Source organism: Papio anubis, chromosome 6 (assembly GCF_008728515.1).
Source record: "Papio anubis isolate 15944 chromosome 6, Panubis1.0, whole genome shotgun sequence".
Taxonomy (NCBI): domain Eukaryota; kingdom Metazoa; phylum Chordata; class Mammalia; order Primates; family Cercopithecidae; genus Papio; species Papio anubis.
Window position 1 is genome coordinate 63,404,018 of NC_044981.1, and position 14,070 is coordinate 63,418,087.

A 14,070-nucleotide genomic window follows, 5' to 3' on the forward strand; every position below is an offset into this window, starting at 1 on the left:
GATGATTGACAGCAAAAACAATAGTCAATACAATAGACATCTCAGTTAGTTCAACTTACAAAATTCTGACTAAACAATTAAGGGAAAACACGTATTCTACTTGATGGGTGCCAAAATGGTTGCACCCAGATCAGCTGCCGAGAAGAACAGAGCTTTTGATGGAACTTTCGAACAAGTGAATCAAGGTCCTGAAGCATTGTTTTGAATAATTGTATAGTAAAACAAGATGAAACGTAGCTTTACCAATATGTTCCTGAAGACACAGCACAATCAAAGCAATGCTTACCAAGACCTGGAAGTGGTCCAGTGACAGCAAACACAGGATGGCCAAGAGCAAAGGTGATGAAGACAGTTATTTTTCGATGCTCAAGTCATTTTGCTTCTTGACTCACAGTGTTTTGAGCAAGTTAGACAAAGCTTTAGCAAAAAAATGCTCAAGACAGCTCGATTAGAGAGTCCCTTTCCACCATGACAATGTTTCTGCTCATTCCTTTCATCAAACAGGGGCAATTTTTTGGGAATTTTGATGGGAGATCATTAGGCATCCGCCTCACCATTCTGATTTGGCTCTTTGTAAGTTATTTTTGTTTTCTAATCATAACAAATCTGTAAAGGGCATCTATTTTTCATCAGTTAACAATGTATTAGGTTGGTGCAAAATTAACTATGGTTTTTCCATTACTTTTTGGGGATTTTTTGAGACAGAGCCTCACTCCGTCACCCAGGAGTGCAGTGGCACGGTCTCGGCTCACCATAACCTCCACCTCCTGGGTTCAAGTGATTCTTCTGTCTCAGCCTTCCGAGTAGCTGGGATTACAGGCATGTGCCACCACGCTGTGCTAATTTTTGTATTTTTAGTGGAGGCAGGTTTTCAACTAGTTGGTCAGGCTGGTCACAAACTCCTGACCTCAAGTGATCCGCCCTCCTAGGCCTCCCAAAGTGCTGGGATTACAGGTGTTAGCCACCCCACCCGACCTTGCCATTTCATTTTGAAAGGCAAAACCACAATTACTTTTGCACTAACCTAATAAAAAATGACTGCATTGATATTAAATTCCGAAGACTGTCAGTTCTTTAGGGATGGATTAAATGGCTGATATAATCTCCCGCAATGTGTGTTGAACTTGATGGCCCTTATGTTGAGAAATAAAGTTTGAGGTTTACATTATTTTTTAAATTTTTGTCTTTCAATTCAATTTTTCCACAAGCTTTTTAGTTTCCTTGTATTTGAAGTGAGGAATTTCCCATGGGATATATCATACAGAAAGGAAGAGAGATACAGAAAAAGACATACAGAGAGAGGGAAAGAGTAGGAAGGAAAGAGGAAGAATAAGCAATATTAGTACAACTACAAAGTATAACATATAAACTAAGGAAACTATTGTAAATCAGAATGAAAGAAAAATACTTTTTTGTTTTCCTTTTTTTTTTTTTTTTGACCTAGTTTCACTCTGTCGTTCAGACTGGCGTGCAGTGGTACAATCTGAGCAAACTACAACCTCCGCCTCCCAGGTTCAAATAATTCTCCTGCCTCAGCCTCCCAAGTAGCTGGGATTACATGTGTCCCCCACCATGTCCAGTTAATATCTGTATTTTTTAGTAGAAATGAGGTTTAACCATGTTGGCCAGGCTGGTCTCGACCTCCTGGCTTCAAGAAATACACCTGCCTCGGCCCCCCAAAGTGCTGGGTTACAGGCGTGGAAGCCACTATGCCAGGCCTAATTTTTTGTTTGTTTGTTTTACATTTCCTTTGTGTAAAAATCCAAGTGATAAACTTTAACAGTATTAGTTTACAATAAATGCGCTAAGATACTTATGACCCTTCCTCTATCTTCTGGATAGGCACACACACAGTTGAATTGAGTTACCCATTGTTATACTTTTAATTGTAAGCCCTGAAAATACATTTCTCTCTTCAGCTAAAGGTTCTCCATGACATCTGACTCATCACCATGTTCAAACTTCCAAGTTCTTTCCAATTCAATTAAAATGAAAACAGTGAGGAAATTTCTGTAACTCCACAAAATTACTGATTCAACACCTTGGTGTTTTACCATATGTAACAGAGACTAAAAATGGAGATAATCCAGAGGGAGAAGGACAGAATGACTCAGGATAGTACCTTTCACTTTCATGTCAGTAGTTAAAATTCAGTACAAGGCCGTAGTTACTAAATCTGCTCCCAAGTGTTCCACAGAGGCATATAGGAAAATGAGGAAAGGGAATTTCTCATGGTTTGACAATTCTGGTTGACTGGCAAATTCCCATGACATAAATGGAAAAAATAAAATGGTTGATGGTGGTAAAGATTCCAAGGAGTGACTAATGAGGCACTGGTATGGCCTTCTTTTAGGTTCTCTTTCTGCCAGAAACAAAGGACTCTATTTCTATTTTTTGACGCCTGATATATGAATAGTCTCTTATATTATTTGACAAGATTAAACATTATTTCACTCTTAAAAATAACTTAGAACATTCTTGAAATATAAATAATGAGTTTGAACAAATGGTTCAATGGATAGTAATTCTGTTTACATTGTCCATAGGCTATAAAACTTAGGTAATTAACACGCTTAACTTCTTCTATCTGAAAGTCAGTACACGTTTGCATTCTGCATATTTGAAATATCTTTAAAATAAGACAGTACTCATTAACTGAGATTCAAGTTATGATTCAGAGCTCCTCTCTTATATTTATAGGCATAAGGCAAATTCACAAACCATTCATTTTCTTTATTAAAGGATATGTGGTATAGTGTAGAGAAAAGATTTCATTTAAATTTTCTAACTTTACATATGAAATTGTTTCTGTTATTTTTTTTTCTTTCTACAAAATTTTATTAGGGTTTCTTTAAATGGGAGAATATAACCTACTCCTTTTGGGTTTTGCTGCTTCAACAGATGACATATTTATAAATACATACAGTACCATCCCATTATTCACAATTTTACTTTCCATAGTTTTAATTACTCATTGTCAACTGCAGGCCCAAAATAGGTGAGTACAGTACAATAAGATATTTTAAGAGAGACCACAATCTCATAATTTTTACTACAGGAATTATTCTATTTTATTATTAGTTATTGTTGTTAATCTTTCATTACACCCAGCTTAAACTAAACTTTATAATTACTGTGTATATACAGGAAAAAAACATGGTATGCACAGGGTTCAGCACCATCCATGGTTTTAGGCATCCACTGGTGTCTTGGAACATATCCCCTGAGAACAAGGAAGAGCTGTTATACATATCACTTATATATGCATACACACACACATGCAAACATAGAAAATAGTGAATATAAATAAATAAATGCAGTTTTATAGTTCATATTTCCTACCCAGCCCCTTAGTGAATCAGCACCTCTTGGTGTGTCATAGTAACCTGGCTTTTAAATAAGCACTCCTAGAGAATGTAAGAGAAGTAAGAGATAACCAAGCTCACCCGAAATGTCAGAATATTAAGGGTCAGATGGCTTCAGTGAGTGAGACACCCAGGACACACACACACACACACACACACACACACGGAGAGAGAGAAAAAAAGATAGACTACAATTTATATACAGAGATAGAGATTTTTCTTGTAATTCCTACTTACGTGTATTTTCACCTCATAGGGCTGCGTGATTCTGTTTTCCAAGGTTCTTCTGATCAAAATCTGCACCGGAAGGTAAAGCAAAATAAACTTATTAGAATAAGTTTATTCCAAAATAAATTTATTTCTTTGGGCAGCTCAGGAGTCAAAAGCAAAGTGAAATATGCAGATTTTTTTTTTTCCTGCTCTGGATGCAGAGCAGCCCTGAAAATTCAGCCACAATAATTCACAAAAATGATCTCTAAGTTGCCAACATATCCCTAAGGTCTTAGGTTTCATGGTTCCTAATATCTGTGTCTTTGTTCGAGTTTTAAATTCTGGAAAAGAAAATCTGATTTTCCTAAGTTGGATCATGTTATGTTCCCTAGATTAGAAACCCTAGTTAAGAAAACAGTTCCTATAGCATAGATATGACTCCAGGGGTAACCCATGAGTAGTAAAACTTTTTCCAGTAAAGGGGAGATCATTCTGAGATGTAGTACCCAATGCCAATGCTGTGGACAGAATTTTGGATCTAGAAGGACAGTTTAAATAGCTAGACTATCCCACCTTTTGTAGCCAATGAGAAAGATCCAGTAAGGAGGTTAGGTCAGATATTGTTAAAGGACAGATTAATACAATTAAATGGAGAAAACCAAATTCAAATTTCTTTGGACAAGAGCAGAAAATAGGAGTGAGGCCAAATGTCTTACCAGTTCAAGGTTCAGGATCTGATTAGGACAAAAATGGAAGGGCAATTAAACACAATGTAGGAATAATGCACAAGGATTACTGCTACAGTCAGAGGGAAAGTATCTTTGGTTTGCATTTATTAGACATAATTGTCTCACTGTCTGAATGGATCCTGTTTGTTTATATGTAGATGGAACCATGTTTCTTAACAAATTGAATTGTGCATGTAATTTAGTAGCCTTAATAGTGACTAGAGTTTTGATTTCAGTGACTATGCACAATGCTTGTAAAAAAACTTTTCACTATGACTTCCTTCTGAAGCTTCAGATTTTCATTCCCTTTAACTTTCTTATGGTCTTACGATTCCAAAAGATCAAAAATTAAAATATGGTATTTCTCCCCAATTTTTTCTTTTCTTTCTCACATTCATAGTTCATTAATAGCATCGTGCTTTTTGTCACTTAAGTTCAAATGTAATGGCTGATGATATTATAGATCAGTTACACATTAATTAGATTAAAAATATTTCTACATACAGTTCATCTCACTAGCATCCTACAGATAATCTAGGGCTTTCTTTTATAGTTTATCACCACAATTTAAGCAGATAAAAATCTAAATGCACATCCTTTCTCTTAGACTGTATGTTATTACTGAACCTTGTATATATAGTCAAGTTCTCAGTACGGTTAATATTTCATCAGGTCTGTTGCCCGGCTCATTTCTCTTTTGACTGCTGTGTGTGCCTTGGAGCTCTCACTTTATATGCTTCACTCCAAAGAGTCTCCTTGTATGTTACTGCAAGATGAGTCCAAGTACTCTTTCCCTCGCTTTGATGATGCTCAACAGTGAGCTCTCAAAGAGTATTTGACAAATTATCCTCCTTAAAAGCAACTTTGCCTCAGGATAAATATTAATTCTTCCCCAAAGATACGTGTTGTATTGAATACAACTGTGGTAAACAACAAGACTATTTTTTAAAACTTGTTTCTGGGTTTTTCAGTGAAAAAGCAGCAAGAGACATAGAATTGTATAACTGAAATGTCTTTTATAGATTATACATCTTTCATTTTGCAAATGAGAAAGTCTAAGACCCAGAGCAGTTCTTTGGTGTTCCCAAAGACACACAACTAACTGATAAGAGAAATGAAATGTCTTTCTTAGGGTTTCCAGCATATTGCTGTTTTTTGTTGTTCTTGTTTCTCACTATAGCACAGCTCATATAAATCTGTGACATCTTAATATGTACTTAATTTAACGATTGTTCAAACTGTCACATGATTTGCACCTACAATGGATTAATAAAGGCTTATAGCAATTGACCAATCTTTTTCTTAAAATAAAGTCAGTTAAGCAAAAATTTTAATGCCAAAATTATATTATTTTCTTGAGTAATATTTCAAAATAAGATTTTACAGTTAAAAAATTAACATTTTAAGACTTAGATATACAAATTTTGTTTCCAATATAGCATCAATACACTCCTGCATAATAATTTTATTAGAAAGACATTCTCAACACACCCTGGCCAACATTTTGACCTTTGCTAATTTTATGAGAAAATGAAAAGAGAAATTATTTTAATAAATAATATAATTAATTTCATGATAATATCACTAAATCCTCTAAGGGTGTACTGAAAAATACTGTAGTAACCAGCCACATATAACTATTTACATTTAAATTAACTAAAATCGGCCAGGCGTGGTGGCTCACACCTATAATCCTAGTACTTTGAGAGGCTGAGGCAGGTGAGTCACTTGAAGTCAGGATTTCAAGACCATGCTGGCCAATATGGTGAAACCCTATCTCTACTAAATATACAAAAATTAGCCGGACATGGTGGCACATGCCTGTACCCAGCTACTCAGGAGGCTGAGGCAAGAGAAACCCTTGAACCAGGAGGGAAGGTTGCAGTGAGCTGATATTGCACCACTGCACTCCAGCCTGTGCAACACAGCAATATGCAGTCTCAAAATAAATAAATAAAATAAATAAAATTAATTAATTAACTAAAATTAAGAATTCAGTTTTTCAATAGCACTAGTCTTATCCCAAGTGTTCAATAATCACATGTGCTTAGTGGCTATTGTATCAGACAGAGCTGATATAGGACATTTTCTTCATCACAGAAAGTTCTATTGATAATGCAGCTCCAAGTTACTAATACCAATTTATAGAGGAAGGAACTTAGGCTTAGTTATATGCTCATCCTCATACATGTAGTAAGAGAAAAAGTCAGAATTGAATAAAATTTCTGAATAATCTATGTTATTTAACACTATTTGCCATTGAATTTTTCTACTAATAGAATAAACATAGAATTTTATTTTATTCATTAAGACTTTCTGTGTTTTGAATTGCTTATTCACATAGAATAAACATCTACTGAATTAAAAAAAAAACCCTTGTTATATTTCTCTTATTAATTGTATAATCTTGGCATTTTGTTTTTAAATTAAATCCCCATTAATCCAAACCAAATATATTATCAATATTAAATGTAGTATTGTATAAATGAAATAAAAGTATATTAATATATTGCTTCTACTGGTCTCCTTACATTTCCAATGAGGAGGGTTCTCTGTTGACCCATTCATTTCTTTTCTTCAGTAAGATTCTTCCTTGACAAACCATCTTTTGAACATCTGGGGAAAAAAAATGGAGAAATAATATGAGAGAAGAAAACATAAAGAAGACATTAAATAAAACTGCATGAGAGGTTTTTATTTAAGGTTCACAATGAAATATATACCAGAGCAGTAGAAGAGCTGTTGCATTTAAAGATACTCGAAGGGGAATAAAATGTGAAGCATTTGGAAGATCTTTCCTAGCTTACATGTCTATTTTCAAAGTTGCCTTCAGGAAATGTATGGTAATAAACTGAGTTATACTGAAATTAGCATTCAAGTGCTGAATTGTGCTGGATAAAAGACTAATACAGGTTCTTCTGTGGAAAATGGTATTTTAATTGCTATATGTAGTAATAATATACTTTTATGATGAAAAGTTTAACAAATGTTATACTGCCACATATACATCATACTTAACTGAAGGAGTAAAGAAGTACGTTGTTAAATACTTTGCTAGTTTTAATACCTTAACTAACAAAAGCATTTATTCTTTTTTTATTTCTAAGAAATACACACACATTAGGAATTTAGAACCTAACAGAGTTTTTTTGTTTGTTTGTTTGTTTCTTCCCTCTTGGAAAATTCCAAGTATTGTTGATTATTAATATTTGTGAAATAACTATATACTTTATGTAAAAGTAACAGTTAAGATTTAGTCAAAAGAATGACAAAATTTGATTTTTCTTCTTGTCTCCCTAGCATGTTATTCTAAATTAAATGGGGCATTCCACATTATAATAGTAATAACAAATACAAACAATCTTCTTAAAGACTCTCTTTTAATTTAAGAAATGGTCCATTTTAAAAAACAAATTCCCAGTAACTACTTATACAAGATAGATTATGTTTTTGGTCCTTTTTCCCATATTTTAATTGGTTGTGCTTGGAGCGGTGTTACAGCCTTGGCCAGAAAATTATTCAGAGAGTAACTTCTAAATGTCATCATCTGTATTAAAGTGACATGCTTCACCTTGTTTTTAAACATCAAGAAGTTTTTGGAGTTTTGCTTCTCACTTCTTAACAAATAGAAATGGAATTTGTCTTCTTGATTATCACACAACCTTCCCTCCTCTTCCTGGCATGCCTCTTTTCCAGCCCAGACTTTGTATTTAAATGCACTAGAACAGAATTTATAAACAGAATTTATTAGAACAGAATCTCTATAGTTAGATGCAGTTCAGGACAAAGTTGTAGTATATGTTGATAATTTAGTCCTCAAGCAAAACCATGTTGTACACTTGTATTTCTAAAACCAGCAAAAACTCATTTTTTTTGTTTGAACAGAAGAGCAGAGACACAACAAATTCCTGTCTTCCTTTTCAGAAACTATATTGAAAATCTCTTTTTGACTTGCAAGGTTGATGCAGACTTTAGGAAGGTATGCTTCCACATTGAAATCCTCCGGAGATTAACAGCAACAGCAACTGCCTCGAGGTGTACTTGGTTCCATTTCACCACTTCACCATCTGGTAGACATATGAGGATCAGTTCAACAGATTTAGGAAATGGTTATTATGGAGGTTATTCTTTTAGCAGATGATTTTTTTTTGTTTTGCCACTCCCACATAAATGCAAAACAGAAAATATATTCTAAGCAGAGACTACTATAGAGCTTACCTATTTGAAATTCCCCCTCCAGCAAATAAAACCACTGCAAACTGAGCTTAACAATGTCCAGTCATAGCATGAAGGGCAAATTTTAAACTGAAAGTGCATTAGTATGATATATAGTTCTCTTTGGCCCCCAAAATAAATTACCCTCTTTAAAGATAAATGTAAATATAAGAACAAGCTGCAATGTTACTTTATAATTTTATTCTCCTTCAATGTGTCCTTGAAACTTCTACAAAGCAGACAGTGTTTTAGGAGAATTTAATGCAGAAAGTATCAAAGTACTGCAAGACTCCAATAGGTTTTCAAAATTAGACAAGCATTGATTTTAAAACATTTATAACTTCATATTCATTGTTAATATTTTCTTTGTATATAGAAGTAATTTTATGTAAGGTACAGATGCCTCTAGCCTTTAACGTTTTAATACAGTGTGTAGAGTTTATTGTTACGTAATTTACACACTTCTTTACAGACAATTAATAACCCTATATTTATTACAGCCTTTGTGAATTTAAGAAGAATTTTTAAGTAGAAGTGTATGATAATAGCTTTGACCTTATCCTTTTATATAGATTTTAATAAATAAATGATCATACTTCTCAAATGTGACTTAGCCAAAGAATGAAGTATGATATTTAAAGAACAGAGTAATATAAAAAATTGAAATTACGTATTTACACAGGATCTGTGTATGCTGAGAAAGAGTTGCTGTGTCTTTTATTGTTCATTTTTCTCTAGGCAGTAGTTGTTAACTGGGGTGATTTCACCTCCTTTTCCATGAAACATCTGGAAATATCTAGAGAAATATTTGGTTGTCAAAACTACGGCATGGCTACTACTAGCATCTACTTAATAGAGACTGGAGATGCTGCTAACTTCCTACAATGTTCAAGACAGCCTCATTCCGACAACAAACATCAATGCATTCCAAAATGTCAACAGACCCAAAGTTGAAAATCTCTGCTCCAAAGTTTATATTAATATATACAAAATAAAGTTTGGCAAATAAACTATTGACAAGTAAATTGGAAACTCCGAATCTTAGAATGAGACAATCTTCTGTGACTTGTTAACACATGTGCACACACACATACATTTTCACACACAGATTAAACACACATATATGTTTATACGTCATAGAAACAAATACATATATTCCCATATACCAACACATACTCAATTTTTAGTATTTGATTCTCAATACTCTTGAAGCAATTGATTTTTTTCCCTCAGTTATTTAAATATTGGTTGTTCTATATTATTTAAATCTCTAGTGATCAAAGCCACAATTTCAAGTAAACATAGGCTTTCTCCTGTTGGTAATCACAGCAACCATACAGGGTCAAAGCCATTATAGTGTGGGGCTAATATTTAGAAAAGCGTTTCTTTGTGTGCCTATCATATTTCTGGATTATTGGTCTTCAGCCTCTAGGACAGATTCACTTTCTAAATTAGACATTTTTCATCTTAAGTATAAAATGTTATTCTGAAACATTTACAAAAATATCATTGTTGCTTTTCATAACTCAATGTATGTGCAATCTGATTTTCTAAATTGTGACTAAGAGACTTAGCTGTCATAATTTTGGAAAGTGAAGAGGGTTATCATCTGTATGTTTCTCTACATTTTAAGTTTCATCTTTACATGGAAAAAAAATCAAAACTCCATAGCTTATCTGCATCTGGAAGGAAACATATAAGACACTCTGAACACTGTTCTGCTAGTCAAACCAAACTTCCTAATTTTTTTCCATTCTGTTCTGAAGATCTTTGAAAATTTTCACTGGTCAGTAACACCTGTGAATACTAAGTGGGAAGTATAAGGAGTTCTGCGGCAGGGTGCGGTGGCTCACGCCTATAATCCCAGCACTTTGGGAGGCTGAGGCTGGCGGATCAGCTGAGGTCAGGAGTTTGAGACCAGCCTGGCCAACATGGTAACACCCTGTCTCTACTAAAAATACAAAAATTAGCCAGGCGTCGTGGCAGGCGCCTGTAGTCCCAGCTACTCAGGAGGCTGAAGCAGGAGAATTGCTTAAACCAGGGAGGCGGAGGTTACAGTGAGCCGAGATCTCGCCACTACACTCCAGCCTGGGTGACAGAGCAGGACTCCGTCTCAAAAAACAAAACAAAACAAACAAACAAAAGAGTTCTACTCCCATTTATATAAAGCAAAGTGAGTTACTGCTTTCCAACACATTCACTGTTAAAGAACTACTGCAAGAAGGAAAGTACAATAAAGGGAATATACAGAGTCCATCAGTTAGAGATATTGATAGATAGTTATGCTGTAGTATACTTGTGTGTGTTGTTACACATGTCTAAATGGTGAACCATATGAGTCAGTTCTACTATCATACAATTGAATAACTGTGAAGCTATTCTTCATTCAGCATTATCATATTATTTGATTATCATTTACAATAAATTTACCTTCTCATGTCTGTTTTGTTTTTAGCTCCTCGTCATTATTTTCGGACCACCTTTCCATTTATTTGTTATAATGTTTAGGCAACATCTCACTATATGAACCTAAGAAGCTAGGTTTTATTTTACAAAAGCATTTTAAATTGTAAATAATTTTTGAAATAAAGAAAAAATTTGCCCTGTGAAGTGACCAAACTTGAATATAATATTAAGGTTAAAAAATTGTACTTTTATTCCCTATAGTATCATAGATACTAAAATTATTGGAGAACAACTGATGTGAAATGGACTAAAACAGACACCAAAATTCTGTGGCAGTACTGAGTTATAACATGGCTGTCTCTGATTTTGTTCTCATATTATTTTTGTTAGGTTGTCATATGATGAAATGACAAAATTTAAAACAATAAATTAAAAAGTAAAGAATGCTTAGAATTCATGCTTCACACAGGCAATGCTGAGAACAACGTAAAACTGGCAGGTCATTTGGGGGAGGATATTTGGAAAAAAGATTGGGGCTAAGCAGATAGTGAGATAAAATCTGGATATTTCAGGCAAAAGTAAATATGTGACTAATGACACAGAGGTGAAAAAACTTGCTTTGTGAGGAGAGTTACTAGCAGGTTAAGTTCAGACAAAGGTTGACAAGACTTGGGAGTACTTTTAATGCAAGTAAATTATTATAGATATAATGAACAATGTCTAGGTTTAAAGGATTTTTAAAATTAAGAAGTTAAATAAATAAAGCTGCTTTTACAAAGTAAGTCAGACCATGGCATAAAATGCATTTGAAAGAAGTGTTTTGAATTCTAGGAGACAAGCACAATAGTGATTTCCATAGTCAACAAGGGAGAATACATGAACTTATACATAGGTCTACTGGAAGTTTTTAGTATAATTCTATTAAAATGAAGCAAATAGAAGAAATGTGAAACAAAACTTTTGTGTATATGTATGCACATATATATTCACATGCCTCTAAATAAAAGTAAATACATTCAATATAATTCCAATAAATAATAAAAATAAATAAATTTTGTAACTACTAGGGATTTTGAAATAAATTACTAAATATTCTATTATTCAAAGAAAATTCAACATACAATTATTATTCACTTAGAAAATAATAAAATAAGAACATTTTAAATAAAAACTAATAGAACATAGTTAAATTTATTTTGAAAATACCTTAAAGGTCTTCAATATTGAAAAAATAAAGATGGGGACTGGCACGGTGGCTCAAGCTTGCAATCCCAGCACTTTGGGAGGCCGACATGGGCAGATCATGAGATCACAAGATCAAGACCATCCTGGCCAACATGGTGAAACCCTGTCTCTACTAAAAATAGAAAAATTAGTTTTCTGGGCATGGTGGCACATGCCTGTAGTCCCAGCTACATGGTAGGCTTAGGAAAGAGAATCTCTTGAACCCAGGAGGTGGAGGTTGCATTGAGCCAAGATCATGCCACTGCAGTCTAGCCTGGTGACAGAGAGAGACTCTGTCTTAAAAAAACAAAACAAACAAACAAAAAAAAAAACAAAGATGTAAGTGAAGGACATATATATTATTCATTATAAGAAATTAAATAATGAACAAAAATCAATCTGAAGATATATGTAGAGAAAAATAGTGAAATTAGTATGGAAAATTTTATATAATTTTAATGCAAAAACAGTAACTGTAAAATCTGATTCTTGTAAAAATATCAATAAAACTGGTAAATTCCTTAAAATAAGGTTTTCAAAAATGGAGGACAGCAAACAATATTAGATTAGGACTAAAAAAGAAAATATGAGATATATAAATGTAAACTAATCAGCCCGGCACGATGGCTCACGCCTATAATCCCAGCACTTTGGGAGGCTGAGGCAGGTGGATCACCTGAGGTTGGGAGTTCGAGACCAGGCTGACCAACATGGAGAAACCCCGTCTCTATTAAAAATACAAGCAAATTAGACGGGCATGGTGGCGCATTCCTGTAATCCTTGCTACTCAAGAGGCTGAGGCAGGAGAATCACTTGAACCCAGGAGGTGGGTTGCAGTGAGCCAAGATCATGCCCTTGCACTACAGCCTGGGCAAAGAAAGCAAAACTCTGTCTCAAAAACAAAAAAAAAAAGTAAACTAATCATGGGAGTATATTATATACAAATTTATATCAGCAAATCTTAAGATAACAAAGAGAAAATGGAATATAAAAATTACATAATGATTGTAAACAATAGACATTCTAACATTTGAACATATATTTTGTCAGGATACTTTGCAATACAACTTAAATTAATCCAGATGAAACAAACAATAAACCCTCCCAATTTAATTTTTCAATTTAGCATAACCTGTTTCTGGTAAAGGAAATATAAAAAAAAAAACTGTAGACAAATTTTATTCATCAATATGAAAACAAGCATTCTAAGCAAATATTAGGAAATCAAATCCAGATGATTATCAAAAATGATTAAAGAATATTCCAGAAAAGTAATAACAGTTCTTTATTATAATTCATTTACTCAGTAAATTAAAGAAAAACAATATGATTACATCAACAGCAGCTTTAAAGGACAAGCAGGCTGCACATGGTGGTTCATGCCTGTAATTCTAGCACTTTGGGAGGCCAAGGAAGGCAGATCACTTGAGGTCAAGGGTTCGAGACCAGCCTGGCCAACATGGTGAAACCCATCTCTATTTAAAAAAAAAAAAAAAAAAAAAAAAAAAAAAGAACAAAAAAAAAATTAGCCAGGCACGGTGGCAGGCACCTGTAATCCCAGCTACTCGGGAGGCTGAGGCAAGAGAATTACTTGAACTCAGGAGGGGGAGTTTGCAGTGAACCGAGATAATGCCACTGCACTCCAGCCTGGGTGACAGTGTAAGACTCCATTCTCAAAATAATAATAATAATAATAATTCAAGGAAGCTTAGAGTCTCTTCTCCATTAGAAAACCTCTACTTTTTAAATAAACATTGTATTCTTACCATCTTTCCATCAATCCAAACATCTGTGCTCCTTGTTTTGATAGATTATTTGTCTTAATATTATAGATTCTACCCTACATATACTATCTTTACCTACAACTTATATTTACTAATTTTATGTATAATCAACTTCTTTGCCATAATCTTAGGTTATCT

General features: G+C 33.9%; 1 long non-coding RNA gene across 1 annotated transcript in view; it reads right to left on the minus strand.

The window, feature by feature from the left end:
• Window positions 1-2,839: 2,839 nt before the first annotated feature.
• Window positions 2,840-14,070, minus strand: part of LOC103883763 — a 33,387-nt gene continuing 22,156 nt past the window's right edge. Inside the window, exons 2-4 of the long non-coding RNA XR_002521600.2 lie at window positions 7,875-8,022; window positions 6,835-6,919; window positions 2,840-3,662 (exon numbers count right to left, since the gene is read on the minus strand). This is a non-coding gene — a long non-coding RNA (uncharacterized LOC103883763). The remainder of the gene's footprint in view (window positions 3,663-6,834; window positions 6,920-7,874; window positions 8,023-14,070) is intronic.